Source organism: Nuphar pumila, chromosome 16 (genome assembly GCF_984573655.1).
Source record: "Nuphar pumila chromosome 16, dmNupPumi1.hap1.1, whole genome shotgun sequence".
Lineage (NCBI taxonomy): Eukaryota > Viridiplantae > Streptophyta > Magnoliopsida > Nymphaeales > Nymphaeaceae > Nuphar > Nuphar pumila.
The window spans coordinates 3,516,109-3,541,104 of record NC_143264.1 but is presented as its reverse complement, the minus strand read 5'-3'; the positions used below and the strand labels follow the sequence as shown (position 1 = coordinate 3,541,104).

The 24,996-nt window shown below is 36.1% G+C and overlaps 1 protein-coding gene across 1 annotated transcript in view; it reads left to right on the top strand.

The window, feature by feature from the left end:
* Positions 1–24,996, top strand: part of LOC149812695 (GPI inositol-deacylase-like) — a 95,616-nt gene that overhangs the window by 40,348 nt on the left and 30,272 nt on the right. The window lies entirely within an intron of this gene.

Sequence of the window (24,996 nt, the reverse complement as noted above, 5' to 3'; positions counted from 1 at the left end):
CATTCAATAATGCACACTTATAGCCACACACACACATAGTAGAGATAGAGTGGAGGTGGTTTGGATCCCAGATTTCTTCTCAAAAACAAAAAGAAAACACCAACCAACTCCAGAGATCAACCCCAAGAAATTGTGAAAATGCCGAAAAAAAAATACATATATTGAATATGCTAAACACAGGTCACCATTATGTTTGAATATTTCAATTGTGTGTTCTATCTCAGTTTACACAGTAGTGAAAAGAAACCTACAACCCCACAATCTGTTTTAGTTTGCTTCATTATCCTATTGTAAAAGCACTCAAAACTGAGACTGTTTTCATACTCAAAGATGTGAGCCAATAAAAATCACAAATTAATTCAATTAAAATGGGTTATAGTGTAAAATATCCTATGGATCAATATCTAGATAGACCTAATAGCATCTTGAGAGATCCTTAAATAGTCAGTTTGAAGAAAAAGTTGCTTTTTATTATTTCATTCAACAAATTTATTTCCAAAATGTAGGTCGGGTGGGCTCCTATACATCAGAAACTGATTGAAATAACCATACAACTGCTCCTTTATGTCCAACTTTTATCTTCAAGAGAAGTTGCGATGAAGTGACCACCAACATGACAAGGGATACAAGTTCCATAAGAGCCTTTTCAGTTCCTTTCTTTTCAAAGCAGATTGATATTCGCCACCATGAAAAGCAAATGATGCTTTCCAAAAGAATAATAAAATATGCAAATTTAGCAGCAAGGAATTAATTTCTGGACTGTATTCTGCACAAGATGTCCAGGCTCTCTCTCTCTCTCTCATATGCCTCAAGTAAGCAAGCATTATTGACGAAAAACCAAATCAATGCATGCTTAAACAATTCAGGACATCGCATATTTGATTGCACACCAAGAAATCATCATCGCTACAGTTATCCAAATAAAATTAGAAAAGGTCGTACATCCAAAGAGAGTTTCGCCTCGTGAAGCAGTATAAAGGCATTAATTAATAAACAAAAAAAAACATGCAAAGGTTTCACAATTCCAATTCACGAAAACCGACACATCTTATCCGAAAAAGGAAAACAAGGGACCGCAGTCATATGGACAAAAAATGGCTACAATTATTAATAAAAATCTATTTCATATGGACAAATCAAACTATTTGCTGCAGTCAGGGCTGGGCTAGGACTGGGCTGAGCTACAAAAATGGATAAAAATCTATTTCATATGGAATCAGGGTTGGGGTAGGACTGGGCTTTAAAAAAAAAAAAAAATATAACTGTTTCGGGAGGCAGGACTGGGCTACAGCCCAGTCCTGCCCCCCCCTAGCTACGCCCCTGGTTAATAAAAAAAAAAACGAAAAAAGCCATACCTGAAGGAAAACGATGATCGGCGACGGGTGGTGGCCGGCGGCGAGTGGTGGCCGGCGACAGCAGTGGCGGCGGCGAGTGGTCGCACGGCGGTGGCTGTAGGTCGCCGATCCCTTCTCAGCAGAGGCGATGATCGGCGAGTGGTGGCCGACGGCGAGTGGTGGCCGGCGACAGCAGTGGCGGCGGCGAGTGGTCGCACGGCGGTGGCTGTGGGTTGCCGATCCCTTCTCAGCAGAGGCGATGATCGGCGAGTGGTGGCCGGCGGCGAGTGGTGGCCGGCGGCGAGCAGTGGCCGGCGGCGAGCAGTGGCCGGCGGCGAGCAGTGGAGGTGGACGAGAGGGGACGGAGTGGAGAGAGAAGGGGCGAGGGCTTTCCCTCGCCCCGAAGCGTCTGTCTTTTTTAAAGACAGGTTCTCGATCTTTCGAGAATACGGGCCCGGATCCGGGTCGATCTCGGGTCCGGGCCATCCGATTTCTTAATGCGCGCCTCAGTTTGAGGCGCGCCTCGCCTCAAGGCGTACGCCTCAAGGCGCATGAGGCGTACGCCTTGAGGCTGTTGCGCTTTTTAAGTGCGCCTCAAGGCGAAAAGGGCCTCGCCTCGAGGCGAGGCGCGCTTTTTGCGCCTTGAGGCGCTCTTTTTGCGCCTTGAGGCGCGCTTTTAACAACACTGATCTGTAGGATTGCTATAGTTGTTTGTTTAGCACTCTGATCCTTCCTGCTCTTGTGTGTAGTTGTTTGCTTTACTAGAGCCTTGTTTACTCTACAACACATTTGGTTAGATCTGCTAGTCTTGCTTGTTCCTGTTTTAGCTCGTGTTTATCTTACTTATTGCAGCTTTTGCTCTTTCTTGTCCTTTGCACCCCGGCTAGTCTGTTGTGAGACTGACCCATTTTCATGGGCAAGTGGTGAACAGGTTGAGACAACTTGCGATGACGCGATGCACTCAAGGCAATGCCCTTTCCTGACGTTGCGCTCCTGGGAACTCTTTTGACGGATGCGGTATAAGGTTTCTTTGAAAGCATCTCTTTTGATTATAACTCTGCATTTCTAAAACTGTATTACCAAAATGTGGTTCTTCTTTTAAATTCAATAAAATATCTATTTGAACTGCAAATCGGTTTGTAAGGGGGAATCTGCTTTTGGTTGTAATGTGCCCAAGGTCTAGGGACTTGTTGTTTTGAACCTGATCTTCCGCTGAACTTCTGTTTTAAACTCTGATAAATGATTTATTTCAAAGCTTTCAACCTTTTTCATAAAAGGTTTCAAGTCCACGATTTTGGGGCGTTACAACGAGTCATCAAAGAAAAGGAATCTAGTAGAAGACCATAAGAAAGGTTTGATCATTAACTTCTACTTGATGCGATAAGGGATGAAGAGACAAAACGAGACATTGCTCTAGCTTGCGTTCCTTGAACGGGGTCTCTAAATCATCATCAAGACGTCGTGTGTCACACTCGCAAACTCTAACAAACTCTGTGCCATGAGTAAACACAATCTATACTATCTCAAGGCCTTATGCGGCCAACTGCCACCTATCAAGACTCACTTAAGGCGTCATACTTTCTCATAAAAGACCACCCTTTCAAAAGAAGGTCGAAAACATGATCAAGATCTAAAATCAATAAAGATCTGATTCACACATCTGAGCTGGGCATAAAAATCATGCTAAAACAGGAAGCCAAATCTATAGATTCACAACTGGCGATATCAATCAATATCAGAAGATCAATAAAGCTCACCATAGCCTTTCATGGCAATCAAAGTCACACAAGTTCCTCGTCGGACCTCCTGATCTGGGAAACGTACGACCTCACAAGGGATTACCGCTCTAGATGGTATACCTGGTTTTGGACAGTACACTTCCTCACAGTTCACCGTCTCCGCGGCTACCCGCTCTTGGACAGTGTATATTCTCTCAGAGATTCTACCACTCTAATCGGGTTACCAGATCTTGGTCATACACCCCCCTCGCAGATAATCCATTGGAGACCAGATCCTCAACAAGCGCCATACACAGTGATACATGCATCAAGACGATCGACTGATCAAACAATTGACCGCACACAGGGTCAGAAGCCACCAAGATGGGCACAAACATATATACCAACAATATGCATCGTATCACTTCTCATGGCAGAACAAAACACAAATCACACATTCTTCCAACAATTCTTATCACGTGACATATCAATCACATCACATAGAAGATTTAAACTACGCAACTCATCAATGCCACAAGAAACATTATATCCTCAAATAGGACCTCAAAGCATGCGCAATCAAAGCATGAATTCTATACACAGAAATACGCAGATAATATATTATGAATCAACTAAACTTCAACTTACGTAATTCCTATGTAATCCAATAAATTCACAGGATTCAAGTTGTATGTGCAAATAAGACAATTCAAATCTTTGCACCATCATATGCATCCACAATTCTTACCTCGAAGCACATCGCATTCGACCACCTCAGCGTGAAACACACACACATATCTACAAGACATCTTAGTCCAATACTCATGATATTCATCAATCATGTTATACAAAGATGATGTAATCACACAACCAATCATAATGCGAAACCCTGCAACACAGTTATGTAGGCGTGATGTATCCTCAAAAACTAATCATTTGTAGTCGTGAGGTGTCATATATCTAAATGATCTAAACTAATGATTTTGTAGGCGTACAGGTCACTCACCTAAAGGTCATATATCCTCAAAGATTTTTATGTGTATTGTTCTTTTCCTTTTAGATAGCTAAGCGTATACATTAAATACTTGTTTTCATGTATACATTTAGATGTTTGCCTAATTACTGCTTTCCTTTTGAGGGTAAAGGGTAATGTTGCTAGCTGGTCTCAGATGATGACGAAGATTTTGATATCAATAAATACAAATTTGAATTATGTTTTTCAAGGCTTTGAATATCGTAATTGATACAAATGATTTATATTTATATGTCTGTGAAGTCTTGTGTTAAATAGAGTTAATTCTTGTTTCTAATACAACAAACAAAGGATTGGATGTTATCAATCTCTTGGTTGAATCAGGAAAAGTTCTCCCTCCTCCCTTGGGTGGTTACTCTGAGTCAAATGGAGGGTACGAACAACCAAAAGACAAGTCTGACAAACTTCATATTCCTCATGTTTGCTCATTGATACAGTGTTGTATTTCATTGCTTATCAGTCCATAACATGTTTGGGTAGGCCAACACATTGTTTAATATTGTGGTCCTCTAAATTTCATTCAAGGTCATTTCCTCCATTTCCCTTATGTTTATTGTGGATGAAGATCAACAGTGATTTCGTTTCAATGTTGTTCGGTCATTGTCCCTATGCACTCCCTGCTTTTACTTGTCGAAATAGTGCTCTCACTGGATGCTAATAACTGCTATGCTTAAATGCCAGTTATGACCATTATTCAGCTAGAGTTTATCTTTTTCTGTGTTGCACCTGAACTGCTTGGATTTGCTACATGCAATCATCAAGGGGTCTGCATGTGAGACACAACTTTGTTATTGTTTTCTCTGTGAACACGATGGAAATTCTCATTTGGAGAATTCATTAGGGCTCATTTTTTGGTGTTCGACAGATAGATCCTTTGGAGTTTGTATTCTCTAGATTTCCTGCAAAGAATAAACTGTGATGTTGTGACCTATACCTCATGAGAAGGATTTGAAACAATTTCCATCTTTTCAGGAAATTGTGGGGCCTCCGAGATCCCTTAAATGGTGCTACACGGGTTGATTTTTGTTTTGCGCAGTCGACCCCAAAATATTCCTAGCCAGATAGCCTTATTCCTTGTTGAATGATAACAAATTGGATCTACCTTTTTCAAAACAAATAAGTGTGCACAACTTGGATGTGTCGAAGTTTTTCTCTAAGGGGATGCATAGAAGAAAAAGGTGAGTAGTGACTCGTAAAACAAGGTAATACCCACTATAACTTCCAAATTATATAACAGTACAGTGAAACAATTGAGCACAATTATTTTTTTTGAAAAAGGTAAATCCAATTTATTCTCATTCAACAAGGAACAAGTCTATCTAGCTAGGAATATTTTGGGGTTGACTGCGGAAAATACAAATCAACCAGTGTAGCACCTTTTAAGGGATCTCGGAGTCCCAAATTTTTTTAGAAAAGATGAAAATTGTTTCAGATTCTTCTCATGAGGTATAGGTCACAACATAACTGTTCTTGATTAGAGAATGCAAACTCCAAAGGATCTACCTGTCAAACACAAAAAAATTAGCCATAGTGAATTCTCCAAATGAGAATTCCCAACATATGTTCACACAGAAAACAGTAACAAAGTTGTGACTTCAACTGCGGACTCCCTTGATGATTGCATGTTGCAAATCCAAGTAGTTTAGGTGTAACACGAGAAAAGATAAACTCTAGCTGAGTAATGGCCATAACTGGCATTGAAGCATAGCAATTATTACCATCCAGTGAGAGCACTTTTTCGACAAGTGCAAACAGAGATTGCATATGGACACTGACCTGACAACATTGAAACAAAATCAATGTTCATCTTCATCCACAATAAACATAAGGACAAGGGAGGAAATCAAATTTATTGAAATTCGCAGGACTACAATATTAAAAATGAGCTAGCCTACCTGGACATGGTAAGCGCTGATAAGCATTGAAATACAACACCGCATCAATGAGCACACATGCGGAATATGAAGTTTGTCAGACTTGTCTTTTGGTTGTTCGTACCCTCTATTTGACTCTGAGTAACCACTCAAGGGAGGAGAGAGATTTTTTTCTAGTTTAACCAAAAGATTGATTGCATCCAAGCCTTTGTTTGTTGCATTAGAAACAAGAATTAACTATATTTAATTCAAGACTTTATAGATATATAAATATAAAGCATTTGTATCAATTACCATCTTCAAAGCTTTGAAAAACATAATTCAAATTTGTATTGATTGATATCAAAATCTTCATCATCATCTGGGACCAGTTAGCAAAATCAACCTTTGCACTCGGAAGGAAAGTCAGTTATTGGGCAAACATCTAACAATATACATGAAACACCAAGTATTTAATGTATACACTTAACTATCTAAAAGGAACAATATACATAAAAATCCTATGTCTGCAAAAAAAGGGACTGTGAAAGAATTTTAGAACAATGAATATTTCAAAACAAAGTTTGGCAAAGTCAAACAATCTATGAAGATAACTATTTAATCCCTGAGCCGACAGTGTTATTAAAATTGTACAACTGATATATGCATGTTGATTTCCCATGCTTCACACCTTAAATAAAGCTAAGCTTGAATTTTCCATGGTACCCATGTCTTGTAGGTGCTCGCATATTCACCCAGTGTGTAAATGTGAATAACATGAAAGGGCTCGGTAACTCTGTTGCCAAACTTGGTTTTTTATGTATATTGTTAGATGTTTGCCCAATTACTGGCTTTCTTTATGAGGGCAAAGAGAGATGTTGTTAGCTGGTCCTAGATGATGACGAAGATTTTGATATCAATCAATACAAATTTGAATTATGTTTTTAAAGGCTTTGAAGATGGTAATTGATACAAATGCTTTATATTTATATGTTTGTTAAGTCTTATATTAAATAGAGCTAATAATTGTTTCTAATGCAACAAACAAAGGCTTGGACGCTATCAATCTCTTGGTTGAACCAGGAAAGGATCCCCCTCCTCCCTTGGGTGGTTGGTTATAGTCAAATAAAGGGTATGAACAATTAAAAGACAAGTTTGGCACACTTCATATTCTTTATGTTAGCTCATTGATGTGGTGTTGTATTTCAGTGCTTATCAATCCTTACCATGTCCAGGAAGGCCAGCACATTGTTTAATATTATGGTCCTGTGAATTTCATTTAAAGCCATTTTCTCTCTTGCCCTTATCTTTATTTTGGTTGAAAATCAGCAGTGATTTTGTTTCAATGTTGTCAAGTCATTATCATTATGCACTCTCTGCTTGCACTTGTCGAAAGAGTACTCTCAGTGGATGGTAATAACTGTTATGCTTCAATGCCAGTTATGGTCATTACTCAGCTAGAGTTTATCTTTTCCTTTGTTGCACCTCAACTGCTTGGATTTGCTACATGCAATCATAAAAGGGGTTCGCAGGTAAAGTCACAACTTTGTTACTGTTTTCTCCGTGAACACACGGTGGGAATTCTCATTTAAAGAATTCACTAGGGCTAATTTTTCGGTGCTTGACAGATAGATCCTTCGGAGTTTGCATTTTGTTATCAAGAACAGTTATATTGTGACATATACCTCATGAGAAGGATATGAAACAGTTTTCATCTTTTCTAAAAAATTTGGCCTCCGAGATCCCTTAAAAGGTGCTACACTGGTTGATCTGTATTTTCCGCAGTCAACCCCAAAATAGTCCTAGCTAGATAGCCTTGTTCCTTTTTGAATGAGAATAATATGGATTACCTTTTTCAAAAGAAATAATTGGGTTTAGTTGCTTCAGTGTACTGTTATATAATTTGGAAGTTATAGTGGGCATTACCTTGTTATACGAGCCTTTTTCTTTCATACATCCTCTTGGAGAAAAACTTCTACACATCCAAGTTGTGCAGACTTATTTCTTTTAAAAAAGGTAGATCCAATTTGTAATTATTTAACAAGAAACAAGGCTATCTAGCTAAGACTATTTTGGGGTCGACTGCGCAAAACAAAAATCAACCAGTGTAGCACCTTTTAAGGGATTTCGGAGGCCCCACAATTTTCAGAAAAGATGGAAACTGTTTCAAATCTTTCTCATGAGGTATAGTTCACAAGATCACAGTTCTTGATTGCAGGAAGTCTTGAGAATGCAAACTCCAAAGGATCTATTTGTCAAACACCAAAAAATGAGCTCTAGTGAATTCTCCAAATGAGAATTCCCAACATGTGTTTATAAAGAAAACGATAATAAAGTTGTGACTCACCTGCGGACCCCCTTGATGATTGCATGTAGCAAATCCAATTAGTTCAGGTGCAATACAAAAAAAGATAAATTCTAACTCAGTAATGACCATAACTGGCATTGAAGCATAGCAGTTATTACCGTCTAGTGAGAGCACTCTTTCCACAAGTGAAAACAGAGTGTCCATAGGGACAATGACCTAACAACATTAAAACGAAATCATTGTTGATCTTCATCCACAATAAACATAAGGCCAAGAGAGGAAATGACCTTAAATGAAATTTACAGGACCACAATATTAAACAATGTGTTGGCCTACCTGGACATTTTAAAGATTGGTAAGAATTGAAATACAACACCGCATCAATGAGCAAACATTAGAAATATGAAGATTGCCAAACTTGTTTGTTGTTCATACCCTCTATTTGCTGAATTAGATACAAGAATTAGCTTTATTTAACACATGACTTCACAGACACCTAAATATAATGCATTTGTATCAATTACCATCTTCAAAGCCTTGAAAAACAATTCAAATTTGTATTGATTGATATCAAATTCTTCGTCATCATCTGAGACCAGCTAGCAACATCACCCTTTGCCCTCGAAAGGAAAGTCAGTAATTGGGCAAACATCTAAAAATATAATGAAAAACCAAGTATTTAATGTATACGCTTAACTATCCAAAAGGAAAAAAATAATATACATCAAAATCTTATATCTGCAAAAAAAAGAGACTCCAAAAGAATTTTAGAATAAATATTTCAAAAACAAAGTTTGGCAAAGTAAAACCATCTATTGAGTTGACCATTTAATCCCTGATTAGACAGTGTTATTTAAATAGCAGAACTGATACATGCAAGTTAGTTTCGCATGGTTCACACCTTTAATAAAGCTAAGCTTGAATTTGTGAATAAGATGGTTGCGGCAATAGCCTCAGCTTGTGACAGTACATCATCCAAACAAATACGACAATTATTTCACAAATTTAAACATTTGAATTTTGAATAACGCATAATAACTCAATATTATCCAATTGAATAAATAAATTGGTGAAATGAATAAAAACTTTTTGCAAGCTACTAGCAACAAATTTTTGGTTCATAAATCCAGATTATTGGCAGTTATACAAAATATATTCCCAAACACAATAAATCTTCAAGCAAATTGTCAAATAGATTAACAAATACAAGAAGCCATTAAGTTGACATAATGCTTTAATATTTTGTATTTGGAAGTCCATATAGAACAAGTTGAGGTTAAAGCTTGATACCCAAGGATGAGAGAATCTACTTAATAAATAGTGACGATGGAAGGATGAGAGAATCTACTTAATAAATAGAATGCCTTCATCTTCTTTCTTCTTTCCCTTCCTAAGTGGTTTGACTCTCCAAATGATTTGCTTTTACATCTTTTAAAATATATGTTGTTTGACACTTTTTTTTAGAGTTACATGGACTACTCATGTTCTTATAGCATTAACCTAATGCAGAAAGCGACTGTTGGTCTTCTTTATAACCTGTTAACTTTGTTTTCGTCATCCTTCCATCGTCACTATGATAGTGTGAGTGCAAATTTCTTTCACCCTGGTTATGTTCATTATGACTTTTTGAGTTGATACTTGGGGACATAGTTTGAACCTCAACTTGTTCTTTATAGACTTCCAAATACAAAATATTAAAGCGTTAAGTCAACTTAATGACTTCTTATCTCCATTAATCTATTTGAAAATGAATTGTCATATTAGTTTGGATGATTAACTGTCACAGGCTGAGGCTGTTGCCGCAACCATCTTGTTTAGAAATTCAAGCTTAGCTTTATCTAAGGTGTGAACCATGGGAAATCAACTTGCATGTATCAGTTGTACAATTTTAATAACACTGTCGGCTCAGGGATTAAATAGTTATCTCCATAGATGGTTTGACTTTGCCAAACTTTATTTTGAAATATTCATTGTTCTAAAATTCTTTCACAGTCGTTTTTTTTTTGCAGAAATAGGATTTTTATGTGTGTGTATTATTCATTTTCTTTTTGAAATTTAAGCGTATATATTAAATATTTGTTTTTTCATGTATATTGTTAGATGTTTGCCCAATTACTGGCTTTCCTTACGAGGGCAAAGAAAGATGTTGCTAACTGGTCCTTGATGATGACTAAGATTTTGATATCAATTAATACAAATTTGAAATATGTTTTTAAAGGCTTTGAAGATGGTAATTGATACAAATGCTTTATATTTATATGTCTGTGAAGTCTTGTGTTAAATAGAGCTAATAATTGTTTCTAATGCAACAAACAAAGGCTTGGACACTATCAATCTCTTGGTTGAATCCGGAAAGGATCCCCCTTCTCCCTTGGGTGGTTACTCATAGTCAAATACAGGGTATGAACAACTAAAAGACAAGTTTGATAAACTTCATATTCTTTATGTTAGCTCATTGATGCGGTGTTGTATTTCAATGCTTACCAATCCTTACCATGTCCAGATAGGCCAGCACATTGTTTAATATTGTGGTCCTCTGAATTTCATTCAAAGTCATTTTCTCCCTTGCCCTTATCTTTATTTTGGTTGAAAATCAGCAGTGATTTTGTTTAAATGTTGTCAGGTAATTGTCCTTATGCAATCTTTGCTTGCACTTGTTGAAAGAGTGCTCTCAGTAGATGTTAATAACTGCTATGCTTCAATGTCAGTTATGGCCATTACTCAGCTAGAGTTTATCTTTTCCTGTGTTGCACCTGAATTGCTTGGATTTGCTACATGCAATCATAAAGGGGGTTCGCAGGTGAAGTCACAACGTTGTTACTGTTTTCTCCGTGAACACACGGTGGGAATTCTCATTTAAAGAATTCATTAGGGCTAATTTTTCGGGGCTTCACAGATAGATACTTTGGAGTGTGCATTCTCTTATCAAGAACAGTTATGTTGTAACATATACCTCATGAGAAGGATCTGACACAATTTTCATCTTTTCTTAAAAATTTGGGCCTCCGAGATCACTTAAAAGGTGCTACACTGGTTGATCTGTATTTTCCGCAGTCAACCCCAAAATAGTCCTAGCTAGATAGCCATGTTCCTTTTTGAATGAGAATAATATGGATTTGCCTTTTTCAAAAGAAATAATTGGGCTTAGTTGCTTCAGTGTATTGTTATATAATTTGGAAGTTATAGTGGGCATTACCTTGTTATACGAGTCACTACTTCTCACCTTTTTCTTTCATACATCCTCTTGGAGAAAAACTTCTACACATCCAAGTTGTGCAGACTTATTGAAAAGAAGACATTATTATCTTCATTGTATGTCTGACCCGATCCATTTGTATAATAGATCAGGTCCAGATCCAGTTCATGTATTGTAAATTATTATTTTGTAAAAGGGTATTTTCGTACCCTAATGTTTACACTTTATGTTAAATAGAATGAGAGGGCAGTCACGATCGACTGAACCCTCCTTTCAGCTGGAAATTTCTCTCTCCCTCTCTTCTCTTCTCTCATCGTAGATTAGGGTTTCATTCTTTCATGGTATCAGAGCAGGGCGTGGATCTGCGTGAATCTGCGTGAAGAAAGCAAGGCGTGGATCTGCGTGAAGAAAGCACAGCGTGTGCATCAGCGTGGATCTGCATCAACGTGGATCTGCATCAGCTATCTGCGTGAATCTGGTTGTGAATACCCAGCGTAAATACCCAGTGAAGAATGTCTGGTCGTGAATCAGCGTGATTTCAGCCTGCGTGAAGAAAGAAAGCCCAGCCTGCGTGAAGAAACCCCATCTGCGTGAATCTGCGTCTGCGTGAAGAAAACCCAGCCAGAGTCTGCGTGAGCAAATCCCAGCGTGAATCCACCAGCGTCAGCAGAGTGAACTTATCAGCCGTGAATCCCAGCGTGAATCTGTGTGCCGTGATTTGAATCTGTGTGGTAAATCTCTGTGAATCTGTGTGGTATTGTGGCCCTGATACCATGAAAAGCTTCAGAGGAACCTTTCAGATTCATCTCATATTGCAGCAGTTTTGCACGAAGATCTTCAAACTTTGGAAGTTCTGGTAAACATAGTAAGGTTGTCGTCATAACATGATAGATGAGCCTCTTATGTTCTATCAAGCTGCGAGCTCTAGAAGATGGGTAGAAGCAATGAATGAAGAAATGGAGGCCTTACATGAATGTGGCACATGGGAGATTGTGCCTAGACCACTGAACAGAAATGTAGTTGGGTCAAAATGGGAATTCCGGAACACAAGATGTGCTGGCTATGGGAATGAGTTATGGTCAAGGTAGAGGAAATTCTTTTCGAGGAAAAGGAGGACAAGGGAGAAATAACTATGGAGGTCGTGGCATACTTTCAACACCCAATGTTCAGGGACAAAGACCCATTCCCACCTGTTTCCTGTGCAACAAGAAAGGGCACATTAAAGCGAACTGTTGGTTTAATCTTCAAAACAAAGGGAAAGCTCCACAAGCAGAGGCTAGAAAGGATGGAGAAGTAAAAGAGTTGTTGTTGGCAGCCTTGGCAGGATTGAATATGAAACAAAATGACAAAGGAACTTGGTATGTCGACTCTGGAGCAGCTACTCATGTTACAGGTGATGTAGGTAAACTCTTGACTCTTACACCTTATGTTGGAAAGAATAGCATTGTCACAGGAGATGGATCACATCATGCCATCTCACATACTGGAAATGCCATTATACACATGTCAAAGTCCTCTCTTAAACTTCCAAGTGTCATCCATGCTCCTAATATTCAAAAGAACATTGTTTCTGTCTCAAAGCTTGTTGATGATGCAAATGCTTCAGTTGAATTTACTCCCTCTTCTGTTTATGTCAAGGATCTTCGCACGAGGAGGACATTCGCTGAAGGAAAACGATGGGGCAACATGTACATCTTCCAAGAAGATCCTTCCTTCATTCATCCCAACTATTCATCCTTGAAGCCTCACCAAGTCTTTGATTCTGATTTTTTATTTAATGTTTTTGAAAGTAATAAGCCACGACTTTGGCATAGTCGTCTTGGCCATTGTGGTCGCCATTTTATTGAAAAACTTGTCATGAATAATCTTATTCCTAAGTCCGGTCTGAGTTCAGAAGTCGTTGATACAAAATGTTCTAGCTGTCACATATGACTTGGAGCCAACAAGGTATAAGGGAATTGTGTACACTCGGCGAGAGAAAGAGCCCTCATTCACTTCTTGTTCGAACACGGATCCATCTGGATCATCCGTTTCGCAGCAAATGGATATCAGAAGATCTTCACGGATTCGACATCCACTTGACAGGTGGGTAAGTTATAAAAATTTTTCAATGGATTTTCAGTTATTCTTGACATCCATAAGTAAAGAGATTGAGCCCATGTATGTGTCAACAAAAGAACAAGTTGCTGATATCCTCACTAAAGGGTTAACAAAGGATAGATTTTGGTTTTTGAAGAACAAGTTGTTCATGGTCCAACACCATGCACAACTTGAGGGAGGCTAAAAAGAAGACATTATTATCTTCATTGTATGTCTGACCCGATCCATTTGTATAATGGATCAGGTCCAGATCCAGTTCATGTATTGTAAATTATTATTTTGTAAAAGGGTATTTTCGTACCCTAATGTTTACACTTTATGTTAAATAGAATGAGAGGGCAGTCACGATCGACTGAACCCTCCTTTCAGCTGGAAATTTCTCTCTCCCTCTCTTCTCTTCTCTCATCGTAGATTAGGGTTTCATTCTTTCACTTATTTCTTTTGAAAAAGGTAGATCCAATTTGTAATTATTTAACAAGAAACAAGGCTATCTAGCTAGGACTATTTTGGAGTCAACTGCGCAAAACAGAAATCAACCAGTGTAGCACATTTTAAGGGATCTCGGAGGCCCCACAATTTTCAGAAAAGATGGAAACTGTTTCAAATCTTTCTTATGAGGTATAGGTCACAAGATTACAATAATCTAGAGAATGCAATCTCCAAAGGATCTATCTGTCAAATACCAAAAAATAAGCTATAGTGAATTCTCCAAATGAGAATTCCCTACATATGTTCACAGAGAAAACAATGAAAAGTTGTGACTCACCTGCGGTCCCCCTTGATGATTGCATGTAGCAAATTCAAGTAGTTCAGTTGTAATACAAGAAAAGATAAACTCTAGCTGAGTAATGACCATAACTGGCATTGAAGCATAACAGTTATTATCATCCAGTGAGAGCACTGTTTCGACAAGTGAAAGAAGAGTGTGCATAGGTGCAATGACCTAACAACATTAAAACGAAATCACTATTGATCTTCATCCACAATAAACATAAGGGCAAAAGAGAAAATGACCTTAATTGAAATTCATAGGACCACAATATTAAACAACGTGTTGGCCTACCTGGACATGTTAAGGACTGGTAAGCATTGAAATACAACACCGCATCAATGAGCAAACATTAGAAATATGAAGATTGTCAAACTTGTTTGTTGTTCATACCCTCTATTTGCTACATTAGAAACAAGAATTAACTTTATTTAACACAAGACTTCACAGACACAAAAATATAACGCATTTGTATCAATTACGATCTTCAAAGCCTTGAAAAACATAATTCAAATTTGTATTGATTGATATCAAATTCTTCGTATCATCTGGGACCAGCTAGCAACATCACCCTTTACCCTCGAAAGGAAAGCGAGTAATTGGGCAAACATCTAAAAGTATACATGAAAAAGCAAGTATTTAATGTATACGCTTAACTATCCAAAAGGAAAAAAAACAATACACATCAAAATCTTATATCTGCAAAAAAAAGGGACTGCAAAAGAATTTTATAATGAATATTTCAAAAACAAAGTTTGGCAAAGTAAGACCATCTATTGAGTTGACCATTTAATCCCTGATCAGACAGTGTTATTAAAATAGCAGAACTGATACATGCAAGTTAGTTTAGCATGGTTCACACCTTAGATAAAGCTAAGCTTGAATTTGTGAAGAAGATGGTTGCGGCAACAACCTCAGTCTGTGACAGTACATCATCCAAACAAATACGACAATTCTTTCACAAATTTAAACATTTGAATTTTGAACTACGCATAATAACCCAATATTATCAAATTGAATCAATAAATTAGTGAAATGAATAAAAACTTTTTGCAAGCTACTAGCCAACAAATTTTGTGTTCATAAATCCAGATTATTGGTAGTTATGCAAAATATATTCCCAAACACAATAAATCTTCTTTTAAGCAAATTGTCAAATATATTAACATAATGCTTTAATATTTTGTATTTGGAAGTCCATACAGGATAAGTTGAGGTTAAAGCTTGATACACAATGAGCAACTTAGAAAAAGTATTAATGAACATTTCAAACGTGAAAGAAAATTGTACTCACACTATCATAGTGACGATGGAAGGATGAGAGAATCTACTTAATAAATAGAATGCCTTTATCTTTTTCTTACAAAATGTCTCCTCATTTGAAAAACTTTTCCAAAGAATCTTTGGTTGTAGAAGCTATGTGCTTACTCATAAAAATGATAAACTATCTTCCAAAGCTATTCAGTGTCTTTTTTCCCAAATTTCCTTTTTTTCTTCCATTTTTCCTCCCTTTCTTCTTTTCCCTTTTCTTTCTTCTTTCTGTTTCTCCTTTCCTTCTTTCTTATTTCCCTTCCTCCTCTGAGTGGTTTGACTGTCCAAATGATTTGCTTTTACCTCTTTAACATATATTCTGTTTGACACTTTTTTTTAAGAGTTACATGGACTACTCGTGTTCTTATAGCATTAACCTAATGCAGGAAGTGATTGTTGGTGTTCTTTATAACCTGTTAACTTTGTTTTCGTCATCCTTCCATCGTCACTATGATAGTGTGAGTGCAAATTTCTTTCACCCTTGGAATGTTCATTATGACTTTCTGAGTTGATACTTGGGGACAAAGCTTGAACCTCAACTTGTTCTCTATGGACTTTAAATACAAAATATTAAAGCATTATGTCAACTTAATGACTCTTTATCTCTGTCAATATAGTTGACAATTTGATTGAAAGAAGATTTATAGTGTTTGGGGATATATTTTGTATAACTGCCAATGATCTGGATTTATGAACACCAAATTTGTTGGCTAGTAGCTTGCAAAAAGTTTTTCTCCATTAGGATTTTTTTTGTTTGCATAGTAGCTTATTCCTAAACTAATTAAAAAATCAATTTTAGCTTTTTTTCTCTTTTCACCTATTGATTGATTCGATTGGATAGTATTGGGTTATTATGCGTCATTCAAATGTTTAACTTTGTGAATGCATTGTCATATTAGTTTGGATGATGTACTGTTACAGACTGAAGCTGTTGCCGCAACCATCTTGTTCAGAAATTCAAGCTTAGCTTTATCTAAGGTGTGAACCATGGGAAATCAACTTGCATGTATCAATTGTACAATTTTAATAACATTGTCGGCTCATGGATTAAATAGTCATCTCCAGTGAGCTTGAATTTCCCATTATCTAGTGTTTGACTTTGCCAAACTTTGTTTTGAAATATTCATTTTCTAAAATTCTCTCACAGTCGCTTTTTTTTTAAAGACATGATTTTTTATGTGTGTATATATTAAATATTTGGTTTTTCATGTATACTGTTAGATGTTTGCCTAATTACTGGCTTTCCTTACGAGGGCAAAGAGGGATGTTGCTAGATGGTCTCAGATGATGACGAAGATTTTGATATCAATCAATACAAATTTGAATTATGTTTTTAAAGGCTTTAAAAATGGTAATTGATACAAATGCTTTATATTTATATGTTTGTTAAGTCTTATATTAAATAGAGCTAATAATTGTTTCTAATGCAACAAACAAAGGCTTGGACGCTATCAATCTCTTGGTTGAACCAGGAAAGGATCCCCCTCCTCCCTTGGGTGGTTGCTTATAGTCAAATAAAGGGTATGAACAATTAAAAGACAAGTTTGGCACACTTCATATTCTTTATGTTAGCTCATTGATGTGGTGTTGTATTTCAGTGCTTATCAATCCTTACCATGTTCAGGAAGGCCAGCACATTGTTTAATATTATGGTCCTGTGAATTTCATTTAAAGCCATTTTCTCTCTTGCCCTTATCTTTATTTTGGTTGAAAATCAGCAGTGATTTTGTTTCAATGATGTGAGCTCATTGTCCTTATGCACTCTCTGCTTGCACTTGTCGAAAGAGTGCTTACAGTGGATGATAATAACTTTTATGCTTAAATGCCAGTTATGGCCATTATTCAGCTAGAGTTTATCTTTTCTTGTGTTGCACCTGAACTGCTTGGATTTGCTACATGCAATCATAAAGGGGGTTCGCAGGTGAAGTCACAACTTTGTTACTGTTTTCTCCGTGAACACACGGTGGGAATTCTCATTTAAAGAATTCACTAGGGCTAATTTTTCGGTGCTTGACAGATAGATCCTTCGGAGTTTGCATTTTGTTATCAAGAACAGTTATGTTGTAACATATACCTCATGAGAAGGATCTGAAACAGTTTTCATCTTTTCTAAAAAAATTTTGGACTCCGAGATCCCTTAAAAGGGTGCTACACTGGTTGATCTGTATTTTCCGCAGTCAACCCCAAAATAGTCCTAACTAGATAGCCTTGTTTCTTTTTTAATGAGAATAATATGGATTTACCTTTTTCAAAAGAAATAATTGGGCTTAGTTGCTTCAGTGTACTGTTATATAATTTGGAAGTTATAGTGGGCATCACCTTGTTATACGAGTCACTACTTCTCACCTTTTTCTTTCATACATCCTCTTGGAGAAAAACTTCTACACATCCAAGTTGTGCAGACTTATTTCTTTTGAAAAAGGTAGATCCAATTTGTAATTATTTAACAAGAAACAAGGCTATCTAGCTAGGACTATTTTGGGGTCGACTGCGCAAACCAAAAATCAACCAGTGTAGCACATTTTAAGGGATCTCGGAGGCCCCACAATTTTCAGAAAAGATGGAAACTGTTTCAAATCTTTCTCATGAGGTATAGGTCACAAGATCATAGTTCTTGATTGCAGGAAGTCTTGAGAATGCAAACTCCAAAGGATCTATTTGTCAAACACCAAAAAATGAGCTCTAGTGAATTCTCCAAATGAGAATTCCCAACATGTGTTTATAGAGAAAATGATAATAAAGTTGTGACTCACCTGCGGACCCCCTTGATGATTGCATGTAGCAAATCCAATTAGTTCAGGTACAATACAAAAAAAGATAAACTCTAGCTCAGTAATGACCATAACTGACATTAAATCATAGCAGTTATTACCATCCAGTGAGAGCACTCTTTCCACAAGTGAAAACAGAGTGTGAATAGGGACAATGACCTGACAACATTAAAACGAAATCACTCTTTATCTTCATCCACAATAAACATAAGGCCAAGAAAGGAAATGACCTTAAATGAAATTTACATGACCACAATATTAAACAATGTGTTGGCCTACCTGGACATGTTAAGGATTGGTAAGAATTGAAATACAACACCGCATCAATGAGCAAACATTAGAAATATGAAGATTGTCAAACTTGTTTGTTGTTCATACCCTCTATTTGCTGAATTAGATACAAGAATTAGCTTTATTTAACACATGACTTCACAGACACATAAATATAACGCATTTGTATCACTTACCATCTTCAAAGCCTTGAAAAACAATTCAAATTTGTATTGATTGATATCAAATTCTTCGTCATCATCTGGGACCAGCTAGCAACATCACCATTTGCCCTCGAAAGAAAAGCCAGTAATTGGGCAAACATCTAAAAATATACATGAAAAACCAAGTATTTAATGTATACGCTTAACTATCCAAAAGAAAAAAAACAATACACATCAAAATCTTATATCTGCAAAAAAAAGAGACTCCAAAAGAATTTTAGAATAAATATTTCAAAAACAAAGTTTGGCAAAGTAAAACCATCTATTGAGTTCACCATTTAATCCCTGCTCAGACAGTGTTATTTAAATAGCAGAACTGATACATGCAAGTTAGTTTCGCATGGTTCACACCTTTGATAAAGCTAAGCTTGAATTTGTGAACAAGATGGTTGCGGCAATAGCCTCAGCCTGTGACAGTACATCATCCAAACAAATACGACAATTATTTTACAAATTTAAACATCTGAATTTTGAATAACGCATAATAACCCAATATTATCCAATTGAATAAATAAATTGGTGAAATGAATAAAAACTTTTTGCAAGCTACTAGCCAACAAATTTTTGGTTTATAAATCCAGATTATTGGCAGTTATACAAAATATATTCTCAAACACAATAAATCTTACTTTAAGCAAATTGTCAAATAGATTAACAAATACAAGAAGCCATTAAGTTGACATAATGCTTTAATATTTTGTATTTGGAAGTCCATATAGAACAAGTTGAGGTTAAAGCTTGATACCCACGGAACAACTCAGAAAAAGTATTAATAAACATTCCAAGCGTTAAAGAAATTTGCACTCACACTATCATAGTGACGATGGAAGGATGAGAGAATCTACTTGATAAATAGAATGCCTTCATCTTCTTTCTTTTTTCCCTTCCTAAGTGGTTTGACTCTCCAAATGATTTGCTTTTACATCTTTTAAAATATATGTTGTTTGACACTTTTTTTTTAGTTACATGGACTACTCATGTTCTTATAGCATTAACCTAATGCAGGAAGCGACTGTTGGTCTTCTTTATAACCTGTTAACTTTGTTTTCGTCATCCTTTCATCGTCACTATGATAGTGTGAGTGCAAATTTCTTTCACCCTGGTTATGTTCATTATGACTTTCTGAGTTGATACTTGGGGACATAGTTTGAACCTCAACTTGTTCTTTATAAACTTTCAAATACAAAATATTAAAGCGTTAAGTCAACTTAATGACTTCTTATCTCCATTAATCTATTTGAAAATGAATTGTCATATTAGTTTGAATGATGTACTGTCACAGGCTGAGGCTGTTGCCGCAACTATCTTGTTTAGAAATTCAAGCTTAGCTTTATCTACGGTGTGAACCATGGGAAATCAACTTGCATGTATCAGTTGTACAATTTTAATAACACTGTCGGCTCAGGGATTAAATAGTCATCTCCATAGATGGTTTGACTTTGCGAAACTTTATTTTGAAATATTCATTGTTCTAAAATTCTTTCACAGTCGTTTTTTTTTTGCAGAAATAGGATTTTTATGTGTGTGTATTATTCTTTTCCTTTTTGAAAGTTAAGCGTATATATTAAATATTTGGTTTTTCATGTATATTGTTAGATGTTTGCCCAATTACTGGCTTTCCTTACGAGGGCAAAGAGAGATGTTGCTAACTGGTCCTTGATGATGACTAAGATTTTGATATCAATCAATACAAATTTGAATTATGCTTTTAAAGGCTTTGAAGATGGTAATTGATACAAATGCTTTATATATATATGTCTGTGAAGTCTTGTGTTAAATAGAGCTAATAATTGTTTTTAATGCAACAAACAAAGGCTTGGACACTATCAATCTCTTGGTTGAACCAGGAAAGGATCCCCCTTCTCCCTTGGGTGGTTACTCATAGTCAAATACAGGGTATGAACAACTAAAAGACAAGTTTGGCAAACTTCATATTCTTTATGTTAGCTCATTGATGCGGTGTTGTATTTCAATGCTTACCAATCCTTACCATGTCCAGATAGGCCAACACATTGTTTAATATTGTGGTCCTCTGAATTTCATTCAAAGTCATTTTCTCCCTTGCCTTTATCTTTATTTTGGTTGAAGCAGCAGAAAGTTTCTCTATCATCTATTGAAGCAGAGTATCGAGCTATGGCAACCACAACAATGGAACTTGTATGGCTTCGCAGTTTGCTTAAAGACATGGGGGTTGATATTACTAAAGCTTCAAAATTATGCTGCGACAACAAAAGTGTCATCTATATTGCAAGCAATCATACCTTCCATGAGCGTACCAAACATATTGAGATGGATTGTCACTATGTTCGTGACAAATACTTACGAGGAACAATTGTTCTACCTTATGTCACATCCGAATACCAGTTGACAGACTTCTTTACTAAAGCTCTCCCGGATCCTCGCTTCATGTTTCTTCTTGGCAAACTTTTCGTCATTTCCCCGTAAAGTTTGAGGGGGGTGTTAAAATGTACTTCATATATATATATATACATATATATATTACATTTACATCAATACCCGATAGGGGTATTTTTGTAATTTCACATAGTTGTTTAGAAAACAACTATTTTACTTTTTTGTTAAATGTAATTTTTCTTTTTTATTTTTTATAATTCTTTTTTGTAATTTTTAGGTACCAAAAGGGGCTCCAACCATAGAGTCGTTGGAGCCCCCAACGGTCACAAATGTGACCGTTGGGGGCTCCCAACGACTCTGTGGGAGCCTCCTTTTGGCTCTCCTTTTGAGGCCCTTGGCCATCCCTTCTCTTCTCTCCTTGTATAAATAGGGGTGAACCCCTTGTATATTTATTCTTCTTGAGAGCTCTCTCTCTTGTTCAATAACAGGCTTTTTATATTGTTGCCTTCTTAAAGGCTTGTGCTTGTATTGTCCCATTGTGGACTTGTGATATTGTCTCTTTTATTCATTGTTGTAAGTGCTCATAAGCACTATTTATATTTTCGCAATATCTCATTACAGTGATAACTGTTATGCTTTAATGCCAGTTATGGCCATTACTGAGCTAGAGTTTATATTTTCTTGTGTTGCACCTGAACTGCTTGGATTTGCTACATGCAATCATAAAGGGGGTTCGCAGGTGAAGTCACAACTTTGTTACTGTTTTCTCCGTGAACACACGGTGGGAATTCTCATTTAAAGAATTCACTAGGGCTAATTTTTCGGTGCTTGACAGATAGATCCTTCGGAGTTTGTATTTTGTTATCAAGAACAGTTATATTGTAACATATACCTCATGAGAAGGATCTGAAACAGTTTTCATCTTTTCTAAAAAATTTTGGGACTCCGAGATCCCTTAAAAGGTGCTATACTGGTTGATCTGTATTTTCCGCATTCAACCCCAAAATAGTCCTAGCTAGATAGCCATGTTCCTTTTTGAATGAGAATAATATGGATTTACCTTTTTCAAAAGAAATAATTGGGCTTAGTTGCTTCAGTGTATTGTTATATAATTTGGAAGTTATAGTGGGCATTACCTTGTTATACAAGTCACTACTTCTCACCTTTTTCTTTAATACATCCTCTTGGAGAAAAACTTCTACACATCCAAGTTGTGCAGACTTATTTCTTTTGAAAAAGGTAGATCCAATTTGTAATTATTTAACAAGAAACAAGGCTATCTAGCTAGGATTATTTTGGAGTCAACTGCGCAAAACAGAAATCAACCAGTGTAGCACATTTTAAGGGATCTCGGAGGCCCCACAATTTTCAAAAAAGATGGAAACTGTTTCAAATCTTTCTTATGAGGTATAGGTCACAAGATTACAATAATCTAGAGAATGCAATCTCCAAAGGATCTATCTGTCAAATACAAAAAAATAAGCTATAGTGAATTCTCCAAATGAGAATTCCCTACATATGTTCACAGAGAAAACAATGAAAAGTTGTGACTCACCTGCGGTCCCCCTTGATGATTGCATGTAGCAAATTCAAGTAGTTCAGTAGTAATACAAGAAAAGATAAACTATAGCTGAGTAATGGTCATAACTGGCATTGAAGCATAACAGTTATTACCATCCAGTGAGAGCACTGTTTCGACAAGTGAAAGAAGAGTGTGCATAGGTGCAATGACCTAACAACATTAAAACGAAATCACTATTGATCTTCATCCACAATAAACATAAGGGCAAGAGAGAAAATGACCTTAATTGAAATTCATAGGACCACAATATTAAACAACGTGTTGGCCTACCTGGACATGTTAAGGACTGGTAAGCATTGAAATACAACACCGCATCAATGAGCAAACATTAGAAATATGAAGATTGTCAAACTTGTTTGTTGTTCATACCCTCTATTTGCTACATTAGAAACAAGAATTAACTTTATTTAACACAAGACTTCACAGACACAAAAATATAACGCATTTGTATCAATTACGATCTTCAAAGCCTTGAAAAACAATTCAAATTTGTATTGATTGATATCAAATTCTTCGTCATCATCTGGGACCAGTTAGCAACATCACCCTTTGCCCTCTAAAGAAAAGCCAGTAATTGGGCAAACATCTAAAAGTATACATGAAAAACCAAGTATTTATTGTATACGCTTAACTATCCAAAAGGAAAAAAAACAATACACATCAAAATCTTATATCTGCAAAAAAAAAGAGACTACAAAAGAATTTTAGAATGAATATTTACAAAATAAAGTTTGGCAAAGTAAAACCATCTATTGAGTTGACCATTTATTTCCGGATTAGACAGTTTTATTAAAATAGCAGAACTGATACATGCAAGTTAGTTTCACATGGTTCACACCTTAGATAAAGTTAAGCTTGAATTTGTGAACAAGATGGTTGCGACAACAACCTCAGCCTGTGACAGTAAATCATCCAAACAAATACGACAATTCTGTCACAAATTTAAACATTTGAATTTTGAATGACGCATAATAACCCAATATTATCCAATTGAATCAATAAATTAGTTAAATGAATAAAAACTTTTTCTAGCTACTAGCCAAAAATTTTGTGTTCATAAATCCATATTATTGATAGTTATACAAAATATATCCCCAAACACAATAAATCGTTGTTCAAGCATATTGTCAAATAGATTAACAGAGACAAGAAGTCATTAAGTTGACATAATACTTTAATATTTTGTATTTGGAAGTCTATAAAGAATAAGTTGAAGTTCAAGCTTGATACCCAAGGAACAACTTAGAAAAAGTATTAATGAACATTCCAAGCGTGAAAGAAATTTGCACTCACACTATCATAGTGACGATGGAAGGATGAGAGAATCTACTTAATAAATAAAATGCCTTCATCTTTTTCTTACAAAATGCCTCCTCATTTGAAAAACTTTTCCAAAGAATCTTTGCTTGTACAAGCTATGTGCTTACTCATAAAAATGATAAACTATCTACCAAAGCTATTCAGTGTCTTTTTCCCCAAATTTTTTTTTCTTCCATTTTTCCTTCCTTTCTTCTTTTCCCTTTTCTTTCCTTTTCTCCTTTCCTTCTTTCTTCTTTCCCTTCCTCTTCTGAGTGGTTTGACTGTCCAAATGATTTGCTTTTACCCCTTTTAACATATATGTTGTTTGACACTTTTTTTTAAGGGTTACATGGACTACTCGTGTTCTTATAACATTAACCTAATGCAGGAAGCGACTGTTGGTTTTCTTTATAACCTGTTAACTTTGTTTTTGTCATCCTTCCATCGTCACTATGATAGTGTGAGTGCAAATTTCTTTCACCCTTGGAATGTTCTTTATGACTTTCTAAGTTGGTACTTGGGGACAAAGCTTGAACCTCAACTTGTTCTCTATGGACTTCCAAATACAAAATATTAAAGCATTATGTCAACTTAATGGCTCCTTATCTCTGTCAATATATTTGACAATTTGATTGAAAGAAGATTTATAGTGTTTGGGGATATATTTTGTATAACTGTCAATAATCTGGATTTATGAACACCAAATTTGTTGGCTAGTAGCTTGCAAAAAGTTTTTCTCCATTAAGATTTTTTTTCTTTGCATAGTGGCTTATTCCTAAACTAATTAAAAAATCAATTTTAGTTTTTTTTCTCTTTTCACCTATTGATTTATTCGATTGGATAGTATTGGGTTATTATGCATCGTTCAAATGT